This window comes from Adiantum capillus-veneris, chromosome 16 (genome assembly GCF_014529385.1).
Source record: "Adiantum capillus-veneris isolate H3 chromosome 16, ASM1452938v2, whole genome shotgun sequence".
NCBI lineage: Eukaryota > Viridiplantae > Streptophyta > Polypodiopsida > Polypodiales > Pteridaceae > Adiantum > Adiantum capillus-veneris.
The window spans coordinates 74,381,013-74,396,023 of NC_140946.1; positions in this window are offsets into that span (position 1 = coordinate 74,381,013).

Below are 15,011 nucleotides of genomic sequence, written 5' to 3' on the forward strand. Positions count from 1 at the left end.
ACCCTTGGTGTTTGGTTTGTTCTACCTCATCAAGAGTCATCATAACAAAGTTGTTGTTATAACAATCCCTAAACAGGTAGGTTGGTAGGTCTGCTGATCCCTTATCTTTGATTTTGAAGATATAGATGATCTTCATGGGCGTTAAATATTCTGGTTTGGTATGAGAAGTCCACAGAAGATCTTTTATATTTCTATCTTCCCAACAATAGACTCCGATCCTAGGATTATCCGCACTAAGCCGTTTCAAAGGCTTCAAATCTACTTGATCGTATCCCTCAAATTCTAAAGTTGGTGGTCCTTCTTTTGCTGACATATGGTGTTTACTTTTAGCCCCCATTTGTCTATCACGTCAGGGTTTTTGACTTGTAAATACTGAGTTCTATTTTGATCCATGTACATTTTTCCTTGTTTGTTTGTCCTAACCTCTTCTTCGAAATCAATACCATGGTCATCAATGCGAATAGCATACTCCTCGTTAGGGTCCAAGTAAACCTGGGCTCCATGATGGTTAGTCTTGTAAAAAGAAAGTATATGCTTATAGCGCACGGTCGTTCCGATTTTTGAGTAAGTCGAGTAAAAAGACATTTCGGATGTTGAATCTAAAAAAGTGTCTAAGACTTCTTCAGGAATTGTGTGCAAGGAATTCACGCTTTCTTCGGTGGATACTCTATTGGAGGTTTCTTCGAGTATGCCCTAATTTCCTAGTACACAACTAGATCTAAGGTTCATATAGACTTATGAAGCCCTGGATAGAGTACTCACCTTTAGATTGACTTGTCGTCAATTTTCCCTTGATTCAATTGCAACTTTCTGCCAAGCCACGGATTCCTCATCTGCAACCTGATTCTTGGACAAACTTGACCAAGTTAGCTATTCTTCTATAAAGACAGTAGAGTTTTTTCTATTCTTGTGATTGGTCTTTGTGTATCACTTCAATTCAAGCTATGAGAGTCAAAAATTTGACTTTCAGATTCGACTTTAGCAAAAATCAAAGGTTTGATCTACAACTTGAAAACTATGTGTACATGTATCAATTTTGATCTGATTGAATCCAAATTTGTCCTATCGCTTTATATTATGTTGGTATATCACTGTATAAGTTCAAAAGTAAAAAATGATGTCTCTGGATAGCAGAAGTAAATAATCACGATTATTTACATTTGTCAAGTTTTTGCACTTTTTTGATTGGTTTGGCAAGTATACAACTTGTTAGAGTCCCTGGACAAGTTTCAACAAGTTTGGACAAAATCTGATCAAGTTTATCAACTGTTTGGTGTTCGCAAACTTTGATTTCGAGAATCTGGTTTAAGTCTCACTTTTGGGATCTAAATTTCACCAAAATGGATTTGTGAGGTCTACTTGATGTGCTTGACCTTGTGGTCTACTCAACTTTGCAAAATCATCAAGTTTTGAAGTAGATGTAAATAATTGAGATTATTTAATCCAACTAGATTTTTGTTAGTTTTTATCCCAACTTTGATACAGATCTGTTAAGCATCTTAAGTTAAGGTCACTAGCCAATTTTCATCAAGTTTGGACAATTTTTGGTCAAATTGTCATCAATTATTTGTCCGTAGACTAACTTCGCAATTTCAGTCACAAATTTCACTCCAGTGGTCCAAATATTATCAAATTTGGTTTGAGGGCTTATTACAACATGGTGAAACTAGTGGTATGCAGACTTGGTTCAAAAAGTTAAAGAATATGACAGATCTAATCACGATTATTTACTTCTGAAATTTTTTTGTAAATTTTTGGTCAGCTGAGCATATACACATGTTTATCACATCAACATAAGCCTATGAATCAAATTTCAACAAGTTTGGATAAAATTTTCCCCAATTTATACTCAAGATTCAAAAAGTCAATACAAACTTTAGTTTTTACCCAGTTTTTTGCCAGTTTAGTGATCCAAATCTCTTGGGTCTTTACAAAAGTTGTTTGTACACATGCAATGAGTCAATGGTATGAACCTTGGCCAATTTAAGGCAAAAAATTAATAATCGCGATTCTTAACTTTAGACTTGAAATGAGCACTTTTTTGCAGTTTTCTCAAGGACAGTCTTTATATGATGTAATTTAAGCCTATGAATCAAGTCAAAACTTAATGTGGCCTAAAATGTCAAGAAAAAGTAAATAATCTGAGTTTTGGCCAACTCTTGAATTTTTTTTCCTCGAAGTGTCTTTGAGCTTACCCACTGGTTCAGACAACTCTTAGGCTTACTCTCTAGTCGGATTGAGTGGATTCGAGTCTTTTCGAGCTATTTCTAGCCGTAGACCTGAAATTCTGCAACTTTCAATAACAACTCACACTTGATTCTTTCAGAGAGAGCAATGTGCAATGTTCTGAAATCCACCTCGAATCTTACTTACCCTACTCCCAGATTCTCATGCAATGGGGTTGTGGAAAGTGTCCACAAGTACTCGTTTTCTTGTGTTTTTTATGTTTTTTAGAGCCTTGATTTTAAGACTTGTCTCATCTACCAATCATTCTCCAAAATCCTAATCTAAATCTACAATCTTACACTCCTAAAGGTACTCAGCAAGTACGATTACTTCCAAGCTATCTTTACACAGCAAAAGACGACAATCTTAAGCTATGTGGTTTCTAAAAAAAAGTTTTAAAATCTAGGTGAACCTAAAGGAAGTTAAAGGACAACTACACAAGGCGCTCATGTTTTTTCCTAGTTTAGGTCTCTTCGTTCCCCGACAATGGCGCAAAATGTGGGACGCATGTCTAACCTCACCATCCTATCTTATTGCAGCATTAGCGAGAACCACGATTGATTTGTCAAACCATGGGACAAAGCTGACTCGACTAGTGTGTAGAGGCTACAAGAGGTTGTCAATCTCTCGGAAAACAACTAACAACTCACATCTAACTCAAGCTGCACTCAAGTGACCGAAATCACCAAAAGCCAATCGCTCATCGGCAAGCAAATCACATCCGTTACAACATCAAATGACATGCAAACGTAACGAAACTTTTAGGACAAGTTTTGAAGACCTAAGCACACATGCCTATGGTCTCAAGCCCCACTTTAGGTCAAGTTCCAAAATCACGATTATTAACAACAGTGGATTTTTGACCTAGTCGTTTTCGACCCAGAATGCATCTAAATGCTTAGCAATGAAGCCCCAACACCCCGCCTATGCTTAGTTTTTGATTTAAAAGTGTAAATTTCTAAATATGATGAAATTAGGCCATGGGTCGGCGACGCCAAAAGCTACGACATACTGTGAACTGCTTACGTCAATGCGTAGAGCTCTTACCTGCGGTTGCAATGCAACAAACACATTCGCAATGTGACAATCGGAGAGGGGGTAGGAAGCGCAAGAAGGAGAGAAGTGAGCGTCGTTAGCTCACGCTGTGTATTTCTTATCCCAAAACTTATAAAAAACTTACAAAAATTGGCTTTTATACCTTAGCCAAGATTTTTGGGTGGTCAAAACTAATAATTTGGAGTTCTACCAAAGCTGGGTGATGACTGGATGATACAATCTGGAAGCTTGTAGCGCGGGCTCATTAATTATAGAGTTTATCCGAGAAAGTAGGAGTTACAATATTCCCGATTCATAAAAAATAATAAATGTTTTACAAAGAGAACTTTGTAAAATGGTGTCCGTGTTAGCTTGCTGCTAACACATTAGGAAAAATATGAACCCTCTAGGAGCCCTTTGGGATTAAGGTTAATTAGAGGCCAGCCAATATGAAGAGGGTGGTGGACACACTCTATACCCTCAAAAAAGTAGGGGAACAAGCTAGCCTTACACCTCTTAATGGCCTCTTACCTAGTGAGAAGGTAAGGGAGATGGCTGGGGAAAAGGGGGGGGGGGGGGGGGGGGGACCACTTTGACCTCTTTTCCCCACTTTTTGGCCCGGATTTAAAAATACACTAAAAATTTCAAGTTTTCCCTCCTTAAAAGGTCCCCTAACCTATTTCATGGTCAAAAAAAGTATTTTTGACCTACAAAAGTAAAAAACGTGTACTAAAAAATTCCAAAAAATTATTTTTTTATAAAAAAAATCAAAACATCATTTTCCACCCTCCAAAGTCTTTCCAAACCTATTCTATAGCTAAAAGGTAATTTACTCTCTCTACAAACCTATTCTATAGCTAAAAAGTAATTTACTCTCTCTACAAATCCTTTTCAAAGCTCTCCATGGCTGCAACAACCACATGCACCCCCTATAGTCCAGCATTATCTCTCTACTAACTTTCTCCCATCTCCATTGTAGCACCAAGTAAGCTTCTCCCCCATCTCTTCTCCTTGCCCACCACATAGTTCCACACCAAGCTAGCTCCTCCTCCTTCTCTTACCTCCATTACAGCATGAAACAAGATTCTACTCCTTCTACTTTCATTCACTCGCACTACATGGAAACCTCTACTCCCGAAGGTGGAAAAAGCATCAACTCACATGACTTGCATACCACAAGAACAGGAGGTGTGAATAGTGCATGGGCATTGCAAGGATTCATCTCCAACATAAAGATAGAATGGTGAGAAAACTACCCTTGTAGCTTACATTCAGAGCTTAAGATCATCTCCATCTTTAAGTTTATCATGCTGGAGGGAATTTAGATTACTAGAGTTTCATACAGATTTGAGAAATATTGTTGATTTTATGGATGTTCTGATTTGCCTGTAAGATGTTTGAAGTCTCAAGTCTTAATCATTCCACCATGAAGAAATTCATGCAATATTTTGATTTCAGTTTAATCACTAATGGTTATTCTTATTAAAATGGATCATAACCTTTGTCAAGATGTCCTCATTTGGGGATGTTGAGTATATATCAATATCAACATTTCAAAAATTGAGAAAGCTAAATTCTTGCTTTCCAAAGTGTTATTGTTTCCATACTATGCCTATGCCAAGCTTGACTTAGAGAAATGACAACTTGAGATGGAGGTGTAGATATATAGGGGTGACTTATTATTGATTCTTGTTTCATCATATATATATTATAAAGCCTTTGAGTTTCCACCTTTTTGAGTAGTGTTGACAAGTTTTTGGTATCAAACCTTCTTAAATATCCCTATTCATTTGGTAGCTATTGCTAAAGATCATACCAATAGCTATCACTTTGTGAACTTAATTGTTGAATTGCGGATTTGATTTTTACTATGTAGCTCATTTGGATAGATAAAATGTAAACATAAATTATAGATACATGCATTGTTAACATAGAAGATATGTATCACTCAAACCTATATAACTACTAATCAAGAAACCTTTGGTTGGATACTATAACAATAGGGGTCACATGTGGTTTCAAATGCCAAATAAATGCTTAACCAAAACATTCCCAAGAACACGAGGTGAACACAAGAAAGTAAAAATTGGCTCCTTGTTTGGTTGATTTCTACTGCTAAATGCTCTTAGTGCACAAAATTTGTGAGGCCTTTGACCTTGGGAGTTCACTAAAGTATATGTAACATAGCACATGTGTTCAACAGAAGGGAATTTATATTCTTGTAAAGTTACAGAAACATGTGTAGGTAAGGCCTATAAGGGCTACTTTCAATCCATTGTGGTAAACGCACATGATATAGGAAAATTTTACATAGTGAATACTCCGGACATCAAACACTACATCTCTATCTCATGGCCATACATTAAAACAAAGCCCCTATTTGTCATTTTGAAGCCCCAAGGACCCTCAACAAGAGGGACCACAACGGCGCGCAGAATGACCATCCAGGGACAAATAGGGACCAAGATATTTCCAAGAACAGGGGATGGACACATAGTAAACAATGGTTGATAAGCATGATACAAGGTTTAGGCATCTGCCATTTGGGGGGGGGGGGGGGGGGGGGGGTGTTCTATGAACACATTAAACTGCCCAGTTCTATCTCATGGCCATGCATTAAAAAAAGCCTGTACTTGTCATTTTAGGGTCCAGTTTGCGCGCCCTTGTGGCCCCTCTTGTTGAGGGTCCCTGGGACCCTAAAATGACAAGTACAAGATTTTTTTTGATGCATGGCCATAATTCAGGTGGCTGTTTTTAAGAGCTTCTAGTGTTCAATTGGCTCCGAATATGTCTGGGCTTGTCTCACATAAATTTGTTCATGTCGTCGCGCTCTTCGACCATCGTGTGATGCAAAAAAATCATATCCTACTCGGATTCTCCAAAAATCAACGTGCAAGTTGACAATTTCTTAAAAAATGATGTAAAACAGACATTTCTTACTTTTTCCTTAATCTACAGGCTTGAACGAGCATTAAAACCATGGAATCTGAAAATACTCAAAGAACCAATGTTTTTTATTGTGTTAAGGACTATACTTCCTACATACAAAAATTTCTCAAAATCTCACCCTAACACCTTCAAAAGTGTCTTCCAAGGAGTACCCTCGATCAAAAATTAAAACTGAAGGAAAACAATCAGAATGAACTCTTAGACTATATACAAACTTTAAAATAACCAAAATTTCCTTTAAATTTTTTTTATTGCTAAACATTTAAAAATAGACCACCCTTGGACTTCCCACAACGATAGAAATCAAAGGGTTCAAGGAGAGGTCTGGTGTCACAAGTGCATGGTAGGAATCTAATCGAGGTTTATTCTGTCAAGATCTCTTATACTTTATCATGTCTTCTCATGTACAATCTTACCAAACAAAAACAAACTTAAACTTTAAACGACTACAAATCTTATTTAACTTATCAAACAATCTAAAATATGGTAGACCTAGAGTGCTCTTACACATCAACAAACAAAAAAGTCCAAATTTCTTCGCATTAACTTTGATAAACATACATCTGTGAACAACTTCCAAGGAGTAGTGCGGTCATAGTTCTTACATCCATTCCATGACATGGTATGCTCATGGGGTGACCTATCACATAAAAATATGTTTGGTAGGAGTACCCTCATGTTAGGAAAGGGTGTGTTGCTGCTGATGAAAAGTTTTTTCATTGTCATACTAGGGATCTCTCCATGTTAGCATAATGATTTTTGGTGTAGTGGGAGCACATTGCCGCTGAGGACAGCTTTGTGCTACCGTAAAAGCTTCATGTTATGCCAGTTCCTTGAGCCATTCTTGCAAACAACGCCACTCAACTAGCATAGCAAGAGGTCAGCTTGTAACAAAAACATGTATGAATTCAACATTTGCAAGCTGTATAATAAAGACACTTGTTAAGTATGTCGGACCCATTCCAAAAAACACTTTATTTGTGGGAATCTGCAGAAGATACCATGAGCAAAAAGAAAGACACCGGGCATCGGAGGTCTATTAGAAGGAATCTGGCACGAGTCAAGGCTGAGACTGACGAGATGGCTTGGGAGGTGAAGAGGGGAGGAGAAGAGCTAGATTGATGGGAGCAGATGAGGCGTGAGGTCTCGGACGATGGAGCCAGTCACTGCAAATTTTTTTTTCAATACATGGTTTAACATATCAAGAAAAGCCACCTGAATGGTGGGTTGGCTAAGAGAACATCTTTTGAGCGTTGAACTTTCAACAGGGCCACGTTCGATTCCCCTTTTCTTTTAGAGGATAATTCCCTTCAAGGATGAATTCCAATGTTAAATTCACACGAACCTCTCAATGAATGAATAAAATAAAGGGTTAGCTAGTATGTGCCAACGATTTTTAAAATTTGTTAAGTATATGTTGTACAAATTTGCAAGTATTTCTATCTAACTGAGAATAAACAATCCTAAAATATACATTAGGATAAGATCACTGCCCCTAATAAGCATGGATTTGAAGCACCTACCTGCAAGATGTAACGAAGAAGACTGTTTTAGAGGAAAAGTGGTGACACTTGGCCTCTCTAACCTGCAACCTTTCACTATTTGTGCATAAAAGCAACCTTTGTGCCAAGCACTACAAAACAAGTAGAGGCAACACCTTAGACTTCAAAGGTTATCATAAGAAGAACACAATCAAAAGTAAGAAGTATATTGTTACCTTGCATAAAGGGGTGTTTTATTCAAATATGTGATGATATTGGCAAGATATTGAAGAACCATCAACATTCATCTCACCGATGGTACGACGTTCTTGGGATGACCTCTGCTCGCCCTCACGTGCGGCCTTCGGTGCAAACGTTGTAAACAAGCAAATATGTATGCATATGATTTGTGATGTCCTTGAGCACCATGGTAGCTATTGCGTGAGGAAGCAAAGGATGAAAAGAGAGACAGGGAAGGGAGAGAGAGGAACATGGGAGGAGACAAGGGGGTAGTGGGAGAGAGAGAGAGAGAGAGAGAGAGAGAGAGAGAGAGAGTGGAGAAGGAGGAGAGAAGGGGATAGTGGGGGAGAGGGAGAGAGAGGGGAGGAGGAGGAGAAAAGGGGGTAGGGAGGGAGAGGAGAGGGAGAAAGGAGGGAGGAGGAAGAGAGAACAAAGGTTTTTTTTTTTGGGAGTTTTTTTTTTGAAAAATTGGACTTTTAGTGCTTGTAAATTTAAAAAAAAAGGTCAAAAAATACTTTTTTGATATGGATATATGTTGGGGGGGGGGGGGGGGGGGAGTTTTAAGTCAAAAATAAGTAAAAATAACTTTAAAAAAAAGAAGTCAAATTTTGGCTCTTAGTGATCCACGTTTTTTATGATGTGGCCACACCTCTTTATTCCCTTCACTTTCAAAAAGCTAAAGAGAGAAGGTGACCTCCTAGGTCCACATCCTACATGTGTCTAAAAAGAAGGGTAGAAAAGCTTACTCAAAACTAGCTTCTTGAATGCCCTTGTCTCCTTAACCCTACACACCATTAGCCTTAATCCTTAAAATTAGGATTCCTTACAAGGTCCATATTTCTCCTAATGAAAACAGTGTAAACATAAATAGAGGTAGAAACAGTAATTGTAATATTTTCGGGCCTGCAAACCTTCAACCAACAAAGTCAAAGACTATAGTAGCCATGAGCAGGGAACTAGAAAAAGAGTCTAAAAGGGACCACCTAACACCAGTCAACCGGTCAAGGGATTGCAGACTGTGGGTCCAACTTAGAACTCAATTTCGAAGAGAATTTCCAAAGCCAGCATCCCGGTTTCTCTTGGAAAGAAAAACCTTATGCATAGGATGTGTGTGTAGCTGTTAGATCTTAGATAATAAGACATAATTGATTTTTTGCATACAAAAGACAGCTGGCTATGGAACAAGGAATAGATATGTACAAAAACAACTCAGTATTAGAATCATTTAAGTACAATTTTTGTAGGAAAGAGATCTCCTTTCAGTATGCAGAAAGTAAAAGAGCTTCCCACGTCGTCAGTGAGTGTTCCATCCAGAGTAGGGTAGCTTGCTAAAGTAAAAAAACCTTCCAAGATAAGATGAAGTCCTTACCTGCATCCATCCAAACAAGACAACAATTTAGTTAGCTTTGGATGTGTTTTACAGGTATCAATGGACCATACCAGTTGTTATCCATGTCCATCTTACAAAACTTTTTTACCTTTAACAAGCTTGGTCCATAGTAAAATCATCTATATATATGATTTTTTTGAAGAATCACAGTGTATCTTAGTAACAGAGAACCTTTTTGTTTATAAGTTTAATTATCATTTTTAATCTAAGTGACATATTTCCCCTTCTAATCCGAGTGGTATATTCCCTTAAGAATCTGGGTACCCCTTACTCCGAGTGGTATATTCCCTTAAGAAACAAACTTCATGAGTTATTTATCTGTCATATTAGTGAGGTTCTATAAGTAAACAAGTCTAAATATTTTCTTCTAAGTATAGAACTGATGCTGTTTTTATGTTTCAAATGGAGCCTATTGCAATCTATTCTTATAAGTTACAAACTTATAGCTACCCAAGTGGTAGAGACCTAGCCCGTCCAATTGTGTTTTTTATTAAAAAAAAGGACAAACTGTGAATGCAAATGCTGTAAAGCATTGTCGCAAACAATCCAAATCATAACTATCAGGTCCTTACATAGAATGTAACGGATCATATTCCTTCCCATAAAAGCAACATTAACTAGTACATGGGTACGAAAAATATGGTACACCAGTTTAACACTCCCTCCATACGAAAGGTTTTACCAAGTCGCATAAGTAGTAGACAACATGACATCCATTAATACCAGCAACAGTATCAGTAGGTAAGAATCCATCCTCATCCGGGGTACAACCGTTTCAAAGCTCTGCTCGGTTTCTTTCCATCCAAATGTTAAGCCAAACTGCCATATACTTGCCTTCCAAATAAGTGAACAAAGAACCCTTTCATAAACCATTAGCAAACCCAAATCGGTGGGTTATACCCAGCTTACTGCCAAGTATAAATGATGATCCTTTACTCAAATTTTAGTATGCACAGTATTACAAAGTACCTGGTGCCTCAGATGCTACACAGGCCAAGAATAACCCCATTAAAAAAAAAAAACCAGTTTTGTCGGGACTAGCTAATGTTTGCAGACGATAATACCCTGCAGAGGCTTGAAAATCCCAAGTTCAATGGTACTCATACGACCATATAGCAGTTTATAGGCATAGTTTGAATCATGCTACGCACACTTTTTTTCAAAAAAATCCAGTAGGATAAAAACCATTACCAATAGCCAAAAAAACCCTTTTTATACCCTTTTTATGCCTCGAATGAAATCAAGCAGTAGATGCCAACCATTTTTAACAACATATTCCATGCTGAGTACATTAATAACCTATTATTCATGAGTAATACATACACGCACAGTGTAAAAAAAACCGACAGTCATTGACAGTTATAAAAACCAAATCAAGAACGCAAGCAGCAAACATGTGAGATAAAACAACCGCCACAATGCTATTGATAAGCATTTTTCCTCCTGTATTAACAAATAGCAGAATAATGCTTCCTGTAAAAAATTCCAACATAACCGGTAGCGAGGCACCAAAAACCTGAGACACCTAAGTGGTGAGCTCCATAGCTCTATTTGTGAAGCAGGTAGTAAATCCTCTCACAAAAACACAACAGAACAATCACTGGCTAAGTGAGGGACAGAGGTGCACCTCACCTGTTTAAATAGAGGGTGGACTGCCAGTCCTCTGAGTGGGAGTAATGAGTGAGATGAGCCTCCCTCCTTTGTGAGTGTGTGGTAGCATCAAACGGCACGCAGATATCCATGAATGGGGAGATCCATAGCCCGGGAGGAGAGGCCGCCTTCACGGTGTAATGAGGATAGAGAATTTAATCACGCTCGACACGCCAGGGGAAACATATTTCTGTATTTTAGCTTATTACTCAAGGGCTGGGTCCCATGGTCTTTATAAGGTAATGGCATAATTTGAGCAATATCACTAAAGTGACCCAGCGATTTCTTGGCTAGATCAAAGTGGGTGGGGGGGGGGGGGGGGGGGGGGGTTGTGGGGATGGTTTGTATTTGATTATAACGAGAATACCTTAGTACCATAGTGTGTGTGTGTGTGTGTGTGTGTGTGTGTGTGTGTGAGAGAGAGAGAGAGAGAGAGAGAGAGAGAGAGAGAGAGAGAGAGAGAGAGAGAGAGAGGTTTGAGGGGGAAGGGGGGGGATGAGGGGAGCATAGAAATTTTGAATGACATAGTTACTTTACTAGAACAATAGCAAGAGGCCTCGTGACCTATGTGACAAATCTTCAATTCAAGCATATATATTTTTATATATTCATGCACACACACACACATATGTATGTATGTACACATATATATGGATATCCATACATACATACATATATATGTATGTGTATGTATGTATGCATGTGTGTGTGTGTGTGTGTGTGTGTGTGTGTGTGTGAGAGAGAGAGAGAGAGAGAGAGAGAGAGATCTGAACTTATGTGTGCCATTTTTGTATCATTTACAATTCTTCAAATCTTTGAAATAATTTGAGATTTGTTTTGTGATATTAGAATATTCTATAACTTATTTATTGACATGAAAAGTTTATTAAACTTCTGACTTCTCCACACGTAGCCTCCCCTTCTACCCTTGCATAGTGTCAATGAGAGAAGATTCTCATAACCCAGTGTATCAACAAATAGTGATGGCCCTGTGTGTGTCTCCCTAGGAGATGTACCTCTCTCTCTCTCTCTCTCTCTCTCTCTCTCTCACCCAAGCCCTTGAGAACCTTCTGACCTTCACAAGTATTTTGTTTGTAATAGGAATTATTTTTCAAAGTTTTAGCAATAAATTTTATTTAAAGCAAAATTTTGCTTTAGAGTTTTTTCTCATCAAGTTTATTATGATTATTCTCCTTTGGTTTTAAATTTTGTCTTAATATACACTTTGGAAGCCATTTTTGAGGATCTTAAGGTTGGAATTTAGAAAACTAAAGCATGTAGAAAAGGGTCTTTAAGTATTTTCATATTCCTTTGTTTTGATGTTTTTTTTTTAACTCATACATTAAAGATATCGCTTTATGTCATTTTTGTAGAAATCACCAACTTGTAAGTTAAATTCTGGAGAATCTAAGCAAGTTGTGACTTTTTTTTATTTGTTTTGATGTTTTTTTTTTAACTCATGCATTAAAGGAAAAGTGAGAAGATATCGCTTTATGTCATTTTTGTAGAAATCACCAACTTGTAAGTTAAATTCTGGAGAATCTAAGCAAGTTGTGACTTTTTTGTATCATAGAACTATCAAAGAGCTTAACAAGATGAATTTTTTTATTGGAGATGGTCCTAAATAGATTCAGAGCCGTTTGGAAGCTATAGGGTAGTAAAAATAGCTTGGAAGCTATTGGGTGGTAAAAATAGCCAAAATGTCAAGACAAATTTTTTTCTTTTAATTTTTACAGGTCCACACGTGGAGGATATTTTTAGTGTCGTTATAATATTATGTTTGTAATAGGATTTTATTTTCAAAGTTTTAGCAATAAATTTTGTTTGAAGCAAAATTTGGTCGTTCTAGAGTTTTTTTACACTTTAGAAGTTTGTATTGATTATTCTTCTTCAGTTTCAAATTTTGACCTAGGCTTTGAGAGCCAATTTTTTGAGGGTGTTAAGGTCAAAAATTTGAAATTTTTTATATGTAAGAAACATAGTCCTAAACACAAAGAAAAATATTGGTTAAGTATTTTCAGATTCCTTTTTTCTAATTCTCATTTCACCTTGTAGATTAAAAAACAAGTGAAAGAATCATGGTGGCTTTCTAAAACAATTAGAACGTGATAAAATCATTAGGTTGAGTTCAAGTAGAATCAATGTTTAAGAAAGATTTGCCTCAGCTTAGCCTTGAGCCAGTTGAAAATGGAGACTAATTAGTTGTAAACCATGGTAAAGGAAAGAAAAACTGGTGAAATATGTGAAAAAAAAGTTCATAAACCCTACAAATTTTAGATTTACGCTAGTATTTTTTATTCGCTTCTTTGTGGGGAGGAAACTCAGCCGATGACCACTTAATAAAAGAGACTTTTGTTAATATTAACTAGAATTAAGTTATAGAATGTAAGAAAATGAAATGTAAAATAAAAAAGAACTCATTAATATATGTGTGTGTGTGTCTCTCCATTGGATTTACTACAATTATGCAAGTGAAGTTTCACTTTAGCATTCTAAAATAATAGAATGCAAGAATGGAAGTGAAGTTTCACTTTAACATTCTAAAACAATAGAATGCAAGAAAAGTAAAGACATGTCAGGATATGAAATGAAAAGATCCATTTACTATTTTAAAATTGAAATAACATTTAATGTAAGTTTTGATCGTCACGAAAAACATTGAAAGTATGCCTAACCCAACCCAACTCTAACGCTTCTTTTAGAAAGTAAAAAGTGAGAAAATGTTGTTTTATGTCGATTTTGTAGAAATCACCAATGTATAGGTTAATTCTCAAGGAATCAGAGTAGGATGTGACTTTTTTTTGCATCACATAGCTAACAAAGAGCTTGATGAGATGAAAAATTTCATACAAGAGATATAAGATGATCCCAGATAGCAGATTCAAAGTCGTTAGGATCTACGCGGCAATGAAAATGGCCAAAATTTTAGGACCTATTTTTATTATTATGTTAAAGTATTAAAGTATTTTGTTTGCAAGGACTTACTTTTCAAAGTTTTAACAGTAACTTTTATTTGAAATAAAATTTGGTAGTTTTAGAGTTTTCCACAGTTTAGGAGCTTATTCTGATTATTTTTGACCCGTCGCACACTTTGAGAGCCATTTTTGAAAATGTTAAGGTCAAAATTTTGAAACGTTTTGTACTAAGGAAACATAGTTTTAAACACAAGAAATAGTTATTGGTTCTTTGAATATTTTTGGATTCGTTTGTTTTGATGCTCATTCTAGCTCATAGATTAAAGAAAAAAGTGAAAATTTGTGGTTTCATGTCATTTTTGTAGAAATTGCCAAATTACATGTTAATTTTTAGAGAATCCGAGTAGGATGTGACTTTTGTATCACACAATTGTCAAAGAGCTCGACAAGACAAATAATTTCATTTGCGATAGTCCTAGATAGATCCAGAGCCATTTGGGAGTTACATGCCCTTGAAAATGGCCAAAATTTTAGGACTTTTGAAGAAAATTATACTTTTTAAGGATTCACATGTGTGGGAATTTTAAGTGTCATTAAAGTATTATGTTTGTAAGGACTTTTTTTCAAAGTCTTAGCAGTAACTTTTGTTTGAAGAAAAATTTGTTTGTTTTAGAGGTTTTTCATCGATTTTATTCTAATTATTCTCCTTTAGTTTAAAACTTTGTCCCACTGCATACTTTAATACTGGGTCTAAAGTGCCATTCGTTAATTAATTTCGAAGATTCGATTCCAAATCGAATCTTGAAGTTGAACGAAAAACTCGTTGTAGGACATTCTCGCGCGACATGTCTTGCACGCTGCTGCTCCATCTCCGCCTACGTCATTCGGTCCAGTACGCACTGCCCCACCCTATCATCCCAAGCAGGGAAATACATTGCGCGTCAGCTCTTTTCATAGCGCGTGCGGTTGCCAGGGGCTGCCGTTGCTCTTTTTACTACTGCCGAGCTCCCTCGCATACCCATCAGCGATGCGCGGTTGCTCATTGCCCAAGGGGGGCAGTCGGACGTCGCGTACCACCCCGCCTGCACCACCCTCAGCTCTTTGGCCTGCAAAAGCAGTACCTGG